Source organism: Lolium rigidum, chromosome 6 (genome assembly GCF_022539505.1).
Source record: "Lolium rigidum isolate FL_2022 chromosome 6, APGP_CSIRO_Lrig_0.1, whole genome shotgun sequence".
In the NCBI taxonomy this organism is placed as follows: domain Eukaryota; kingdom Viridiplantae; phylum Streptophyta; class Magnoliopsida; order Poales; family Poaceae; genus Lolium; species Lolium rigidum.
In genome coordinates this window covers 132,835,056-132,848,564 of record NC_061513.1, presented here as the reverse complement: position 1 = coordinate 132,848,564, position 13,509 = coordinate 132,835,056, and positions in this window count along the sequence as shown.

Here is a 13,509-nt window from a genome sequence, read left to right as displayed (position 1 = left end):
TTTTTCCGTTTTTCTCCTTTTATGTTGTTTCTTTTCTTCTTTTTCTACGTTTTTTTAAAACACAAAAAAATTAATTTGAACTTTTTTCGGATGTACTTTTAAAAAATATAAACCTTTATAAAAGTTGAATATTTTTTAATATGAACACTTTTAAAATTTGAACATTTTTTAAATTTGAACAATTTTCGAATTTAAAAAATTATATTTGAATAATTTTCGAATTTGAAACTTTTCTAAATTTTAATAATTCTAAAATTTAAACTTTTTTAGAATTTGAACAAAAAAATAAATATAAAAAATTAGGGAAAAAATAAAATAGAAAATAGAAAAAATAAACAGAAAAATAGAAATAGAAAACGAAAACGAAAACGAAGAAGGAAAGCTAAATGGGCCAAGTCCAATACCCGACTAGGATGTGCGGTGCCTGGTAGACACTGACCTGGTCGGTGTATAGGACTTGCGAAACTTCTAATGTGTGTACCAATGAGAGAGATATGGGCTAAACCTCCACTACCATTATACATTGCAATATGGCTAGGCGTGTTTGGGCCCTTGCGTTTACAATGAGGATATTCCATTGTACCTATTGCTAAGGTCACTCAGCCCGAAGAGTTGGGACAATTTTGGCCAATTAGCCTCAAGCATTGTCACCTACAAGATAAGCCAATAGATCTAAAGCTATTCTTTCGGAGATTAATTTTGAGTAATAGTTCTTGTCTGTCCCGTCACGGATGATATTATACTAGTGTGTATATTTCATGAGTGGAGCTAAAAAAAATCAACATTGTGTGCTCAAATTGGACATGCAAAAGGTAAGAGGTGAAGAACATATTTCAAGTACCAAATGAAACTTCCAACGAGAAATATCTTAGAAAGCCTTCGGATGTTGGTCGGTCGCTAAATAATACTTATAAGTACTTCAGCTAGAAAAGAGTCTCGGGCTAGTTAGAATTATTGATGTCGGCAGGTGGGGAGGAGGTCCTGATAAAACATGTGGTACAGGCGATTCCCACGTTTGCCATGTCTTGCTTTAAGTTGCTGAGAGGTTTATGACTTCACACTGACATGTTCATCCAAAACTTTTGATGGGGAAGTAAGAGAGATAAAATAAAGACACATTGGGTCTCATGGGAGGTCATGTGTTCACCAAAGTTTGCCGGAATTCTGGGTTTCGTGACATCGTACTTTTCAATCTAGCTCTATTGGCTCGATATGTTTGATGTATTCTTCAAATTCCTGAGATTATGATTGCTAGAATCCTCAAGGCAATTTATTTCCCTTCAATATATATCCTGGAGGCCACTTGTGGCTCGCACGTTCGCCCCTCGAGCGTCGCCTCGGGCCCCCTTTATACCAGAAGCTTCGTTTCGCCTAAAAACCTAAGCTATATTTTCCCAAGATTTATTGAGGCGGCGGCGGAGGCGAAAGTCTTCTCCTACTCCGGGAGAGGGCAGATCCTGCTGCACTGATGCCTCCGGTGAAGGGGAAATCGACGCCATCGACATCCCCACTCCTCCTTGGCTTGGGAGGAGGCATCTCCATCAACATCTCCATCACCACCATCATCATCATCACCACCATCTCTATGTACGAGATCGACGTCATCCTCCTTATAGTTTGTGTTGAATTGAACCCTGTAGGATAACGTTGCATAGAAAACAAAAAATTTCCTACCGCGAACACGAAATCCAAGCCAAGATGCAATCTAGAAGACGGTAGCAACGAGGGGATTATCGAGTCTCACCCTTGAAGAGATTCCAAAGCCTACAAGATGAGGCTCTTGTTGCTGCGGTAGACGTTCACTTGCCGCTTGCAAAAAGCGTAGAAGATCTTGATCACGGCGCCACGAACGGGCAGCACCTCCGTACTCGGTCACACGTTCGGTTGTTGATGAAGACGACGTCCACCTCCCGTTCCAGCGGGCAGCGGAAGTAGTAGCTCCTCTTGAATCCGACAACACGACAGTGTGGTGTCGGTGGCGGTGGAGAACTCCGGCGGAGCTTCGCTAAAGCACGCGGGACCTATGGAGGAGAAGGGGGCGGCTAGGGTTTGGGAGGGGGTGGCCGGCCACTCAAGGGGGGCGGCCAGGTTGTGGTCTTAGGGTGGCTGTAACATCCCAAGTTTCAATAAAATGAACAAGAGAGATTTCAAGAATCCAAAAATCAGGGTTAACAAAAACTTTTTCTCACCATATAGGTCTATGCATATAGATCACCTTGTGAATTATTTTGAGTGTGCAATTGCCATGATGTTTGCTCATGTGTTCTCTCTCACTCTAAAACCCTAGCAATGATCACTTGATCACCCAAAGTCAAATAAAAAGAAAATAGAAAAGAAATAATAAAACTCAACTTTACACCCACATAAGGCCTATGCCATTTTTGCAAATCTTAACCTAGACCACTTTGGCTTGCACCATTGGTTGAAGATGGTTGCTAAACACTTTTAAATACTTTTGGAAGTGAAGAAACTCAACTCAAACCAAAATCAAATTCAATTTCCAACATACATGCAATATGGTCACTTGTGCCATTTTTCACCTGATGGCCACTTTGAGCCCCTGGTTCTCCTCTTTCCACTTCTAAACTTTGTCAAACCTTTTCACCTCATCCAAGACAACATCAAGCACTACAACTTTGCCCAAAACCACCCCCTCAAATTCATCACCAATTTCAAATGGGAAGCAAGCAAAGTGGGAACTTTCTCACAAAAACAAGATCATATGCAAAATGTGATTTTGCATCCCAACTCCATTTTGACCACCACCACCACCAAAATGCTCCTTTTCATTTATGTTTTCAACCCACCAAAAAGAATTTCAAAATTCGAAAATATTTTTCTTGCGGGCATTTACACAAACACTTGGCAGGCAGGGTAAGATTTGGAGCCCATGCCTCATTTTTCTACTTAGACTTGGTCCAACTTGGATCCCTCTGCACCCTGGAGTCTCCCTCTCACCTCACTACATCTTTTCACCACTTGCCACCACCTCTGTTGCTCGACATTGACCAAGGCTGGCCATGCCGTGGCATGGCAAGGCCACCCTCATGCCATCTCTTCACCTGGCCACCTCCAGCCTGAACCACCGTGTCCACTAGCCTCTCCTCACTCTCCTGGACACGCCCAGCCACAGCCCCGACGAAAACAGGCACCAGAGACGTCAGCACACACGCGCCCAGACACGCCCAGGACACGTCCATGCCGCGCCAGAGCGCGCCTGGCGCCGACCCTGGACGCCCAGAGCGTGACGACGCCCCACGCCTCTGCGTCACCTCCGCCTTCGCTCTCAGCACCAGTAGACGTGCAACGGCACACTGCACCGCCTGGACACGCTCGCTGGCCCGCGGGAACGCCGCAGGTGACGAACGCGTCAACGCCCATCCGCCACTGCCCGCGAGCTCCCGTCAAGCTCCCCGCCGCTGTAGCGCCTCGTTTTCCTCACAATCAAGCACGTCAGCTCCGCATGGACGTCGCCAACACTCCGAGCCCACGCCTTGGCTCTTCGCGCCCCTGGACCGACGGCGGCCATGGCGAACCTAGCCGGCGCCACAGCCTCCCCTCGCCGCTATAAAAGGAGGACTCCTCCGTCCAAACCGAGCACACCAATCGACTCCACACCTCCTCAGAACTCCCCCTGCCACCTCAATTTCATAGCTACGCCGCCGGAGACCGCCAATCGCAAGATCGACGCCGCCGCCCGTACACGGACGCCGCCGGAGCAGGAGGCCGCCATTGGAGACGCCGCTGCTTCCATCTGCTTCACCGTCGTCGACAACGTCGCTGTGCACCTCGCCCTCGACCGCCGGAGCTCCGACGAGCTCGCCGACCCCCTGCCGCCGTCGCGGTGAGTTCCTGTCTCGCCGTCGACGACGACGCACCCCAACCGTCCGATCCTCGCCTAATCCTACGGCGCCAGCCCGCGCGTACCGCTTCGGGATTTAAGTCCCACTGACGCGTGGCCCCCACGCGGTCAGACGGCCCGCTGCGCTAGACGCAGTACTGGGCCGGCCCAAGTTCGTTTCCCGCGCAAGCCCACCTATTTGAATTCAAAATTGGAAATTAGATAAAATACACAATCTGTTGCAAACTTTGAATTTCATTTGTGACAAATCTACTGAGCCAAATTTTGCAAACTTTATGTTTCTGGAAACCTTAGGAAATTATCTACACTTTGCCACTGACTAGAACCCTAGATCTTTTGTAGAATTAAAATGGCAAAATAAACAAGGCAGGGACTTTTCTGCCTTATAATAATTCTTAAAAATCAACCATAAATGCTTTTCAGTAAATTCCACCTCCAATATTTCACTTTTCACTTATACTAATTGTTTCTACAAAAATATGCCATGCCTACTTTGAATGATCATGGTTTAGTTGATTTAAATGCCCTATGGCCATTTTCTAGTCAAAGATATTGTCCAAAACTATTACTAAATCTTATGTGGGATTTTCCCTCATTTAAATCTTGTCACCACAATTTCCAAATGAAGTGGAGACTCTGGTTATTTAGGTCCCATAGGAATTGTGGTGATATTAAATCTTTGTTATGATAGAATTAAATAGTATGAGGTGCTCACCTCATTTAAATCTTTTTCTCCAAATGCTAAGTGTGAAGAGGTTGACTTGGGTCAACCTAGGTCACACATTATGCATAAGAGAAATTAAATCTTAATAAGATAAGGAGAGGAAATTATTTCTCTAATTAATTCAAAGTAACATTTAAGTTAGTATGAGAGGAAATTATTTTTCTTAAATAATAAGAAAAACACATCCACCAACTTAATAGTAAATAGTGATGCTAGTTTAAATGTGTGAACCATGCTTGTGCATTAGTTTAGTAGATTAGTGTGGTGTGATGATTGTGTACCCCGTATTCGTATTTTAGACGCTAGTACCGAGGAGTACCAGGAGGAGGAGGAGGTCTACTTCCGGGAAGAAGAAGACCACTTTGACCAGCTTTTCCAACCAAGGCAAGATAATACTCTTGCAAAGTGCAAAGCTCACCTTGAGCAAGGCATTGCCCCTTTTACTTTATGTTTATGATCCTATTTCCCAGTTTTACTTTACAAGCTTTATTTACCTTTGTTTTATCAAAGTACCTTTGATTTATGATTTACTAGATTAGTATGGAGTTAGTACAAGAGTATCAAACTTAGCCTAGAAGTAAATACTTAGCACCCCTCTCACATAGTGGCTAGTGCTAATTTTAAAATGACTACTCTAGATGGGAACATGTGTTGGTGAGTTGATGATGGTGAAAACCTTGGAATGACTAGTCATTTCCATTGAAAGATTTTGAAGGTGAATATGACACTGAAGTTGACTTGGTGACTTTGGCTAAAAACTGATGATTGATTGGATGCGATACCCTTCCAATTTTCGAGTACCCCCACAATACCTGATTATGGGTAGGGCTTAGCTGGAAATTTATGTGTCTTAGTATGGGTTCCCTCTGAACACACATCATAGGGGTTATGCTTGAGGCTGCCTCCGTTGTTGAGAAATGATGTGAATTGAAGGTGAATTGTACGGCCAAGCCCTGTGCGGCTTCCCGGTTAACAGCTTGGTTTTCACCGGGAGGCCAAGCTCATGGGGAGAGGTGCCTATACTAGGGTGTGTAAGCGAAAGGTTAATGGTTGATGATCCGCGTACTGAGTTACGATTATTCAGGGTTTTACCCCTGACGGATGTAATCAAATGTTGTGGCACAAGTGTGCGACCTCTGCAGAGTGTAGAACTATTCGAATAGCCGCGTCCGCGGATATGGACAATTGGAAAGGCCATTCCGTTTCCGTCATCGAATTTATATGTTTTTGAACTGAAATTTGAAAGGTGACTTTGACTTTGAATCACAACAGAGTTGTGGGAATGACACTAATGTTCCCACTTGAGTTAGTTAGCACTTGAGGAGTTGTTTACAAAAGTGTTTATGAAATAAAATTGGCTTTATGCAAATAAACTTAGAGCTTAGAACACCTTTATGACAATGCTAGTACTTACTTTAGTATTAGTTTGCGAGTACTTAAAGTACTCACGGCTTTGTCCCTGGCTATTCAAATGGCCAGAATATGAAGCCGAGCAGCAGTACGAGGAGGACGATCAGCAGGACGTCTACCACAACTAGGAGCTTCTAACGTCAAGCGTTGGCCTCGTGGACTAGAGAGTCCTTGTATCTTACGCTTCCGCTATGAACTTGTGTTTGTTCGTTGATCAATAGATCAACTATTTGTGTAATATGGATCATGTGATTCCAAGTTGTAAGACATTATGGTTTGTAATGAATGATGACTCGTGATACTTAACTATTATGCCTCGCAACAACAATTTCCCGGGATTGCGATGTATGACATAATAGGCATCCGGACTTAAAAATCCGGGTGTTGACAAGTTGGTATCAGAGCCATTGTTTGACCTTAGGAGACCCTAGTTAGAAATGGACGTTCTGAAAAATTGAGTTTCAAAAAGAAATGAAGTATTTCTAAAAATTTTAATCTTTGTCTTCTCCTTGAGCTCTTTGGAAAAACAAGAAGTCATGCTCTTCCTTAGAAATATAACTAAAATTTTGCCACACTTGTTCACTTCTCTAACTTAATCCTTTGCTTCACTTTCAGATGGAGCCCGTGAACACGAAGTTTTACCAGCTTGGGAATGGGGGAAGCTTGATCTTCGAGCACGACCTCAACGCCCTGTCCGACCACCTTGGTCGCCCGCACCCCGAGTTCCACGGATCGCAGATCGCGAACCAGCCAGGAGGCGAGCTGCAGTGGATCATCACCGCTGACTTGAGGGGCAAGATGGAGCCTCCCACTTCTGAGAGGATCCTCTTCTCCTTCATGGAGAGCAACTGGCTGGACGGACTTGCTCGCGGCCTTCAGGAGGGACTCGCACGCTTGTGCGGGATGAGCGGGGAGGCACTCCAGCACCCTCGCTTTTCTCACCTTGCGAGGCGTAACTCCGCTGGAGAACCCATGGACATGTCATCGCACCCGCAGCTGAAGCACCACGTGGAGCATCTCGACTTCATGCTGTACCACACTCAGCAGGATCTCGACCACTCCCGTGAGTACGCCAACCGGACTCACGCCCGCATCATCGAGCAAGGCGACCGCATCAAGATGCTCGCCAAGGACCGCAGGACTCTCCGCCGCCAGCCGCGCGAAGAAGGATGCCACTATCGACCGCCTCCGCGCGAAGATCGCAGCACTTGAGGCCACTGTCAAGGCCCAAGAAGAGCAGATGAAGAAGATGGAGGAAGATGGAGAAGACATTCAGGGAGGAAGCAACTACCTGAGTGACGACGACGACTTCGAGGAGGATGAGAACACCGAGGGGGAAGACTACGACTTCCTGGATGACGAGGATGATGAACACACCCCCATCGATGTTGATGAGGAGGAGGAGTAGTTCACTTGTGCACTATCGTAGGTGTGAGTTGTATCCCGCCCCATGTATCGTAGCTTGGAGAAGAAGGGTTCTTAAAACCCTTAGTGTGTTAGCTTGTAATGTGTGTTGTTTGCTATGAATGAATGTATGTTTGTGTCATCATGAAAAGACTTCAAGTTTTAAACTTGTGAACTCAACCACAAAACAAGCCATAGAAATTTCCCTCTTTTCTCATGATCAATCTCAATACTCAGATGGCCCCTCCAACTCGCAACACGAACCAAGATGCTATGATGCAGATGTTGCAAGTTATGCTGGAAGATAGAGAAGCAGAAAGAGCTGAAAGGCAAGCCAACATTGCAGCACTCCAACAGCTTGTCAACAACAATCAAGGCCACCATGATCATCCAGGATCTAAGCTCAAGAACTTCCAGAATACCAACCCGCCAGTTTTCAGCAAGACTGAGGAACCACTTGATGCAGATGATTGGCTCCAAACTATGGAGAACAATCTAGAAGTAGCTGGAGTGGAAGAGAATGAGAAAGTGCTGTTTGCCACGCACTACTTAGCAGGACCAGCAAGAGCTTGGTGGACAAGCACCCGTGCCATGAACGCAGGACAGTTCATGACTTGGACTGATTTCAAGCTCAAGTTCAGCAAGTACCATGTGCCCCCGGGTCTGATAAAGAAGATGAGAGATGAGTTCCGTGAACTGAAGCAAGGCCGGATGTCCGTGGTGGAATACCGCGACAAGTTTCTCACACTCGTCAAGGTACGCCCGGATGAGACCGACACTACCGAGAAGAGGAAGGAAAGGTTCCTGAACGGACCGCATGATGAGATGCGATCGTGTTGATCAACATCCCCTTTGCCGACCTCGAAGCCCTCGTTGACTCCGCCATCCAGATGGAAGGCAAACTGCACCAAGCCAGCGAGAACCGCAAGCGCCGCATGATGAATCAGAGTGGGCCCAGCAATGCCCCAAGGTACCGCCCCAACTCAGGCGGAGGTTTCAGAACCAACAAGCCCAATGCACCGATGTCACGTCCGGTTTATCAGAACCGGAGTGGAGGAAATCCCAGGCCAGGAGGCCACCACAACAACAGCAACTACAACACCAACAACAACTTCAACCGTGCTCCGCCGAGAGCCCCCAACAACAACAACAGCAACAACAACTCCAACACCGCACCAAGGACCGGGAGCAATGCAATCCCCGTCGCAAACAAGCAGGACAAGACCACCATCACTTGCTATGAGTGTGGTGTAGTGGGGCACTACTCCAATGAGTGTCCCAAGAGGCTCGCCAAGCTTGCAGGCAACCCCGCACCACCTGCTCAGCAGCAACGCCGTGTCTCCACCGGCAAGAAGTTCGTCCCCAACAACCCGAACAACCGTGGAGGTCGCCTCTACCACATGAATGCTGAGGAAGCCCAGGAAGCACTCGACGTGGTGCTGGGTATGTTCTCTCGTTAACTCAATACCAGCAAGAGTGTTGTTTGATTCTCGGAGCATCGCATTCGTTCGTTACGTAAGATTTTGTGTGCACTAGTAAGATTCAACCAATCAGCTTGAAACATGTCATGGTAGTTCAAATACCTGGATCAACAACTAAAGCTAGAAAATTTTGCAAAGATGTACCCATCGAATCCATGAAATAGACTTTTATGCAAACTTGATTGTTCCGGGAACAAAAGGATTGGAAGTAGTCCTGGGTATGGACTGGATGGCGAAACATCATGGATTGATAGACTGCGCCAAGAAGGCCATCACCATGACAAGTAGCACCGGAATAATAATAGAACACCTATCTGAAAAACTACCAAGAAAATTCACCTGCAACCAAAGTGTAGCAAAGCCAACTCTGGATCAAATCAGGGTCGTTTGTCGATACCCTGATGTGTTTCCGGATGATCTACCCGGTATGCCCCCGGATCGGGATATCGAGTTTATCATCGAGTTAATCCCTGGAACAGGACCTATAGCCCAGAGAGCCTATAGCATGAACCCCGCAGAGTTGATGGAACTGAAAAAGCAACTGGATGATATGCTGTACAAAGGTCTGATTCGACCAAGTGCGTCGCCTTGGAGATCACCAGTTTTGTTTGTGGATAAAAAGGACGGTGCCACTCGTTTGGTTACGGATTATCGTAAGCTTAACGATGTCACCATCAAGAACAAATATCCCTTGCCAAAGATAGAAGATCTGTTTGACCAGCTAACCGGTGCCCAAGTTTTCTCAAAGATTGATCTGAGGACAGGTTACCATCAACTAAAGATTCGAGCAACAGATATTCCAAAGACTGCCTTTACCACCAGATATGGACTGTATGAGTACAATGTCATGTCCTTTGGACTGACCAATGCCCCCGCTTATTTCATGAACCTCATGAATAAGATCTTTATGGAATTCCTGGATAAGTTTGTCGTTGTCTTCATCGACGACATCCTTATCTACTCCAAATCAGAAGAAGAACATGAGCAACATTTGGAAGTGGTTCTAGAAACCCTTAGGCAACATCAGTTGTACGCCAAGTTTAGCAAATGTGAGTTTTGGTTAAGAGAAGTGGGATTCCTGGGACACATCTTGTCCGCAGGAGGAATTGCTGTAGATCCCGCAAAAATCAAAACTGTTGAGGAATGGAAGGCCCCAACCACCCAGACGGAAGTCCGAGCATTTCTAGGATTGGCGGGATATTACCGCCGATTCGTTGAAGGATTTTCAAGCATCGCAAGGCCAATGACTCAACTGCTGAAGAAGGACCGGAAATTTGACTGGAATGACAAATGTGAAGAAAGCTTTCAGCTACTCAAGCTCAGATTAACCACAGCCCCAATTTTGATCATGCCCGATGTCACCAAGCCATTTGATGTCTATTGTGATGCATCCAAGACTGGACTTGGATGTGTGTTGATGCAAGAAGGCAAAGTGATATCTTACCTATCAAGGCAACTGAAGCAACATGAACAGAACTATCCAACCCATGACTTGGAGTTAGCAGCAGTAGTGTTAGCCCTGAAGGTTTGGCGTCATTACCTCATGGGTAATCGATGCGAGATATATTCTGATCACAAGAGCCTGAAGTACATTTTCACCCAGAAAGAGCTAAACATGAGACAGCGCAGATGGATAGAATTGATCAAGGATTACGACATGGAAATTCACTACCATCCCGGCAAGGCCAATGTGGTAGCGGATGCCTTGAGCAGACTGCCGTGTCAGTTAAACTCCATGATCGCAATAGAGCAACCAAGCCTGTACCAAGAGTTTGAACAATTCAGACTAGAGCTAGTGAGCGAAGGATTCCTCGCCAGCATTGAACTCCAACCCACTTTGATGAGCCAGATAAAGGAAGCCCAGAAGGGAAATGCCAGCATTGACGGAATAAAGAGTCAGATAGCTGCAGGAAAGGCACCAGGATTCACCATAGATGAAGCCGGAGTTCTTTGGTACAAAGAACGTCTCTGCGTACCATCGGACTCTGACTTGAAGCAAGTCATTCTGCAAGAAGCCCATGACACCCTTTACTCAATCCACCCTGGAGGTACCAAGATGTACCAAGACCTGAAGGAACAATTCTGGTGGCACGGAATGAAGCGAGAGATAGGAAGCTACATCGCCAAGTGTGATATCTGTCAGCGAGTCAAAGCAGAACATCAACGACCCGCAGGACTGTTGCAACCTTTGCAGATTCCTGAGTGGAAATGGGATTCTGTCGGTATGGACTTTATCACAGGATTGCCCAAATCTAGCAGAGGAAATGACTCCATTTGGGTAGTCATCGATAGGTTAACCAAGGTTGCACATTTCATCCCCGTCAAGACCACATACCAAGGCCCAAAGCTAGCTGAGTTATACATATCCAGAATAGTCAGCCTGCACGGAACCCCGAAGTCAATCGTGTCAGATAGAGGATCACAATTCACCTCAAGATTCTGGCAGAAAGTACATGAAGGACTAGGAACCCGTCTGAATTTCAGCACAGCATACCACCCACAGACTGACGGACAGACTGAGAGAGTCAACCAGATCCTAGAAGATATGTTGAGAGCCTGTGTGCTAGAGTACGGATCCAAATGGGAAGACTGCCTACCATATGCAGAATTCTCCTACAACAATAGCTACCAAGCCAGCTTACGCGATGGCCCCCTTTGAAGCCCCGTACGGAAGGAAATGCCGTACCCCTCTGAACTGGTCGGAAGTCGGAGATAGTCAAGTCTTCGGCCCCGATGTTCTCCGCGAAGCCGAAGAGAAGGTGCACAAGATCCGCGAATACCTCAAGACCGCCCAATCCAGACAGAAGAGCTACGCCGACAAGAGACGCCGAGAGATGACATTCGAAATCGGAGATTTTGTGTATCTCAAAGTCTCACCCCTCAAAGGAATGCAGAGATTCCAACTCAAAGGAAAGCTCGCCCCCAGATATGTCGGACCATTCAAGATTCTGGATCGCCGAGGAGAAGTCTCATATCAGTTGGAACTGCCAGAAGAGATGTCCGCCGTACACAATGTGTTTCACATCTCACTGCTTCGGAAGTGTCTAGAAGTACCTGAGAAGACCGAAGTATTCAAGAACATCGACCACAGAGCCATTGATATCAACAAGGACCTAACCTATCGCGAAGTGCCTATTCGCATCCTTGAAGAAGCATTCAGGACCACCCGCACTAGAAGTATCAAGTTCCTGAAAATACAATGGAGTAATCACACCGAAGAAGAAGCAACTTGGGAACGCGAGGAAGATATGAAGAAGGAATACCCAAATCTCTTTAGTACCTAGTTTTCTCTAGATCTCGGGACGAGATCTTTTGTAAGGGGGAAGGGTTTGTAACATCCCAAGTTTCAATAAAATGAACAAGAGAGATTTCAAGAATCCAAAAATTGGGGTTAACAAAAACTTTTTCTCATCATATAGGTCTATGCATATAGATCACCTTGTGAATTATTTTGAGTGTGCAATTGCCATGATGTTTGCTCATGTGTTCTCTCTCACTCTAAAACCCTAGCAATGATCACTTGATCACCCAAAGTCAAATAAAAAGAAAATAGAAAAGAAATAATAAAACTCAACTTTACACACACATAAGGCCTATGCCATTTTTGCAAATACCTAACCTAGACCACTTTGGCTTGCACCATTGGTTGAAGATGGTTACTAAACACTTTTAAATACTTTTGGAAGTGAAGAAACTCAACTCAAACCAAAATCAAATTCAATTTCCAACATACATGCAATATGGTCAATTGTGCCATTTTTAACCTGATGGCCACTTTGAGCCCCTGGTTCTCTTCTTTCCACTTCTAAACTTTGTCAAATCTTTTCACCTCATCCAAGACAACATCAAGCACTACAACTTTGCCCAAAACCACCCCCTCAAATTCATCACCAATTTCAAATGGGAAGCAAGCAAAGTTGGAACTTTCTCACAAAAACAAGATCATATGCAAAATGTGATTTTGCATCCCAACTCCATTTTGACCACCACCACCACCAAAATGCTCCATTCAATATTTGATTTCAACCCACCAAAAAGATTTCCAAAATTCGAAAATAATTTTCTTGCGGGCATTCTACACAAACACTTGGCAGGCAGGGTAAGATTTGGAGCCCATGCCTCATTTTTCTACTTAGACTTGGTCCAACTTGGATCCCTCTGCACCCTGGAGTCTCCCTCTCACCTCACTACATCTTTTCACCACTTGCCACCGACCTCGTTGTTTGACATTAGACACAAAGCATGGCCATGCCGTGGCATGGCATGGCCACCCTCATGCCATCTCTCTCACCTCGGCCACCTCCAGCATGCAACCACCGTGTCCACTACGCCTCTCTCTCACTCTCCTCGGACACGCCCAGCCACGCCCTCGACCGAGACCAGGCACCGCAGGCGTCGAACACGACGCGCCCGGACGCGCCCGAGACACGCCCATGCCGCGCCGCAGCGCGCATGGCGCCGACCTCCGGACGCGCCGCAGCGTGACGACGCCCCACGCCTCTGCGTCACCTCCGCCTTCGCTCTCAGCACCAGTAGACGTGCAACGGCACACTGCACCGCCTGGACACGCTCGCTGGCCCGCGGGAACGCCGCGCAGCGACGTGACGCGTCCACGCCCATCCGCCATG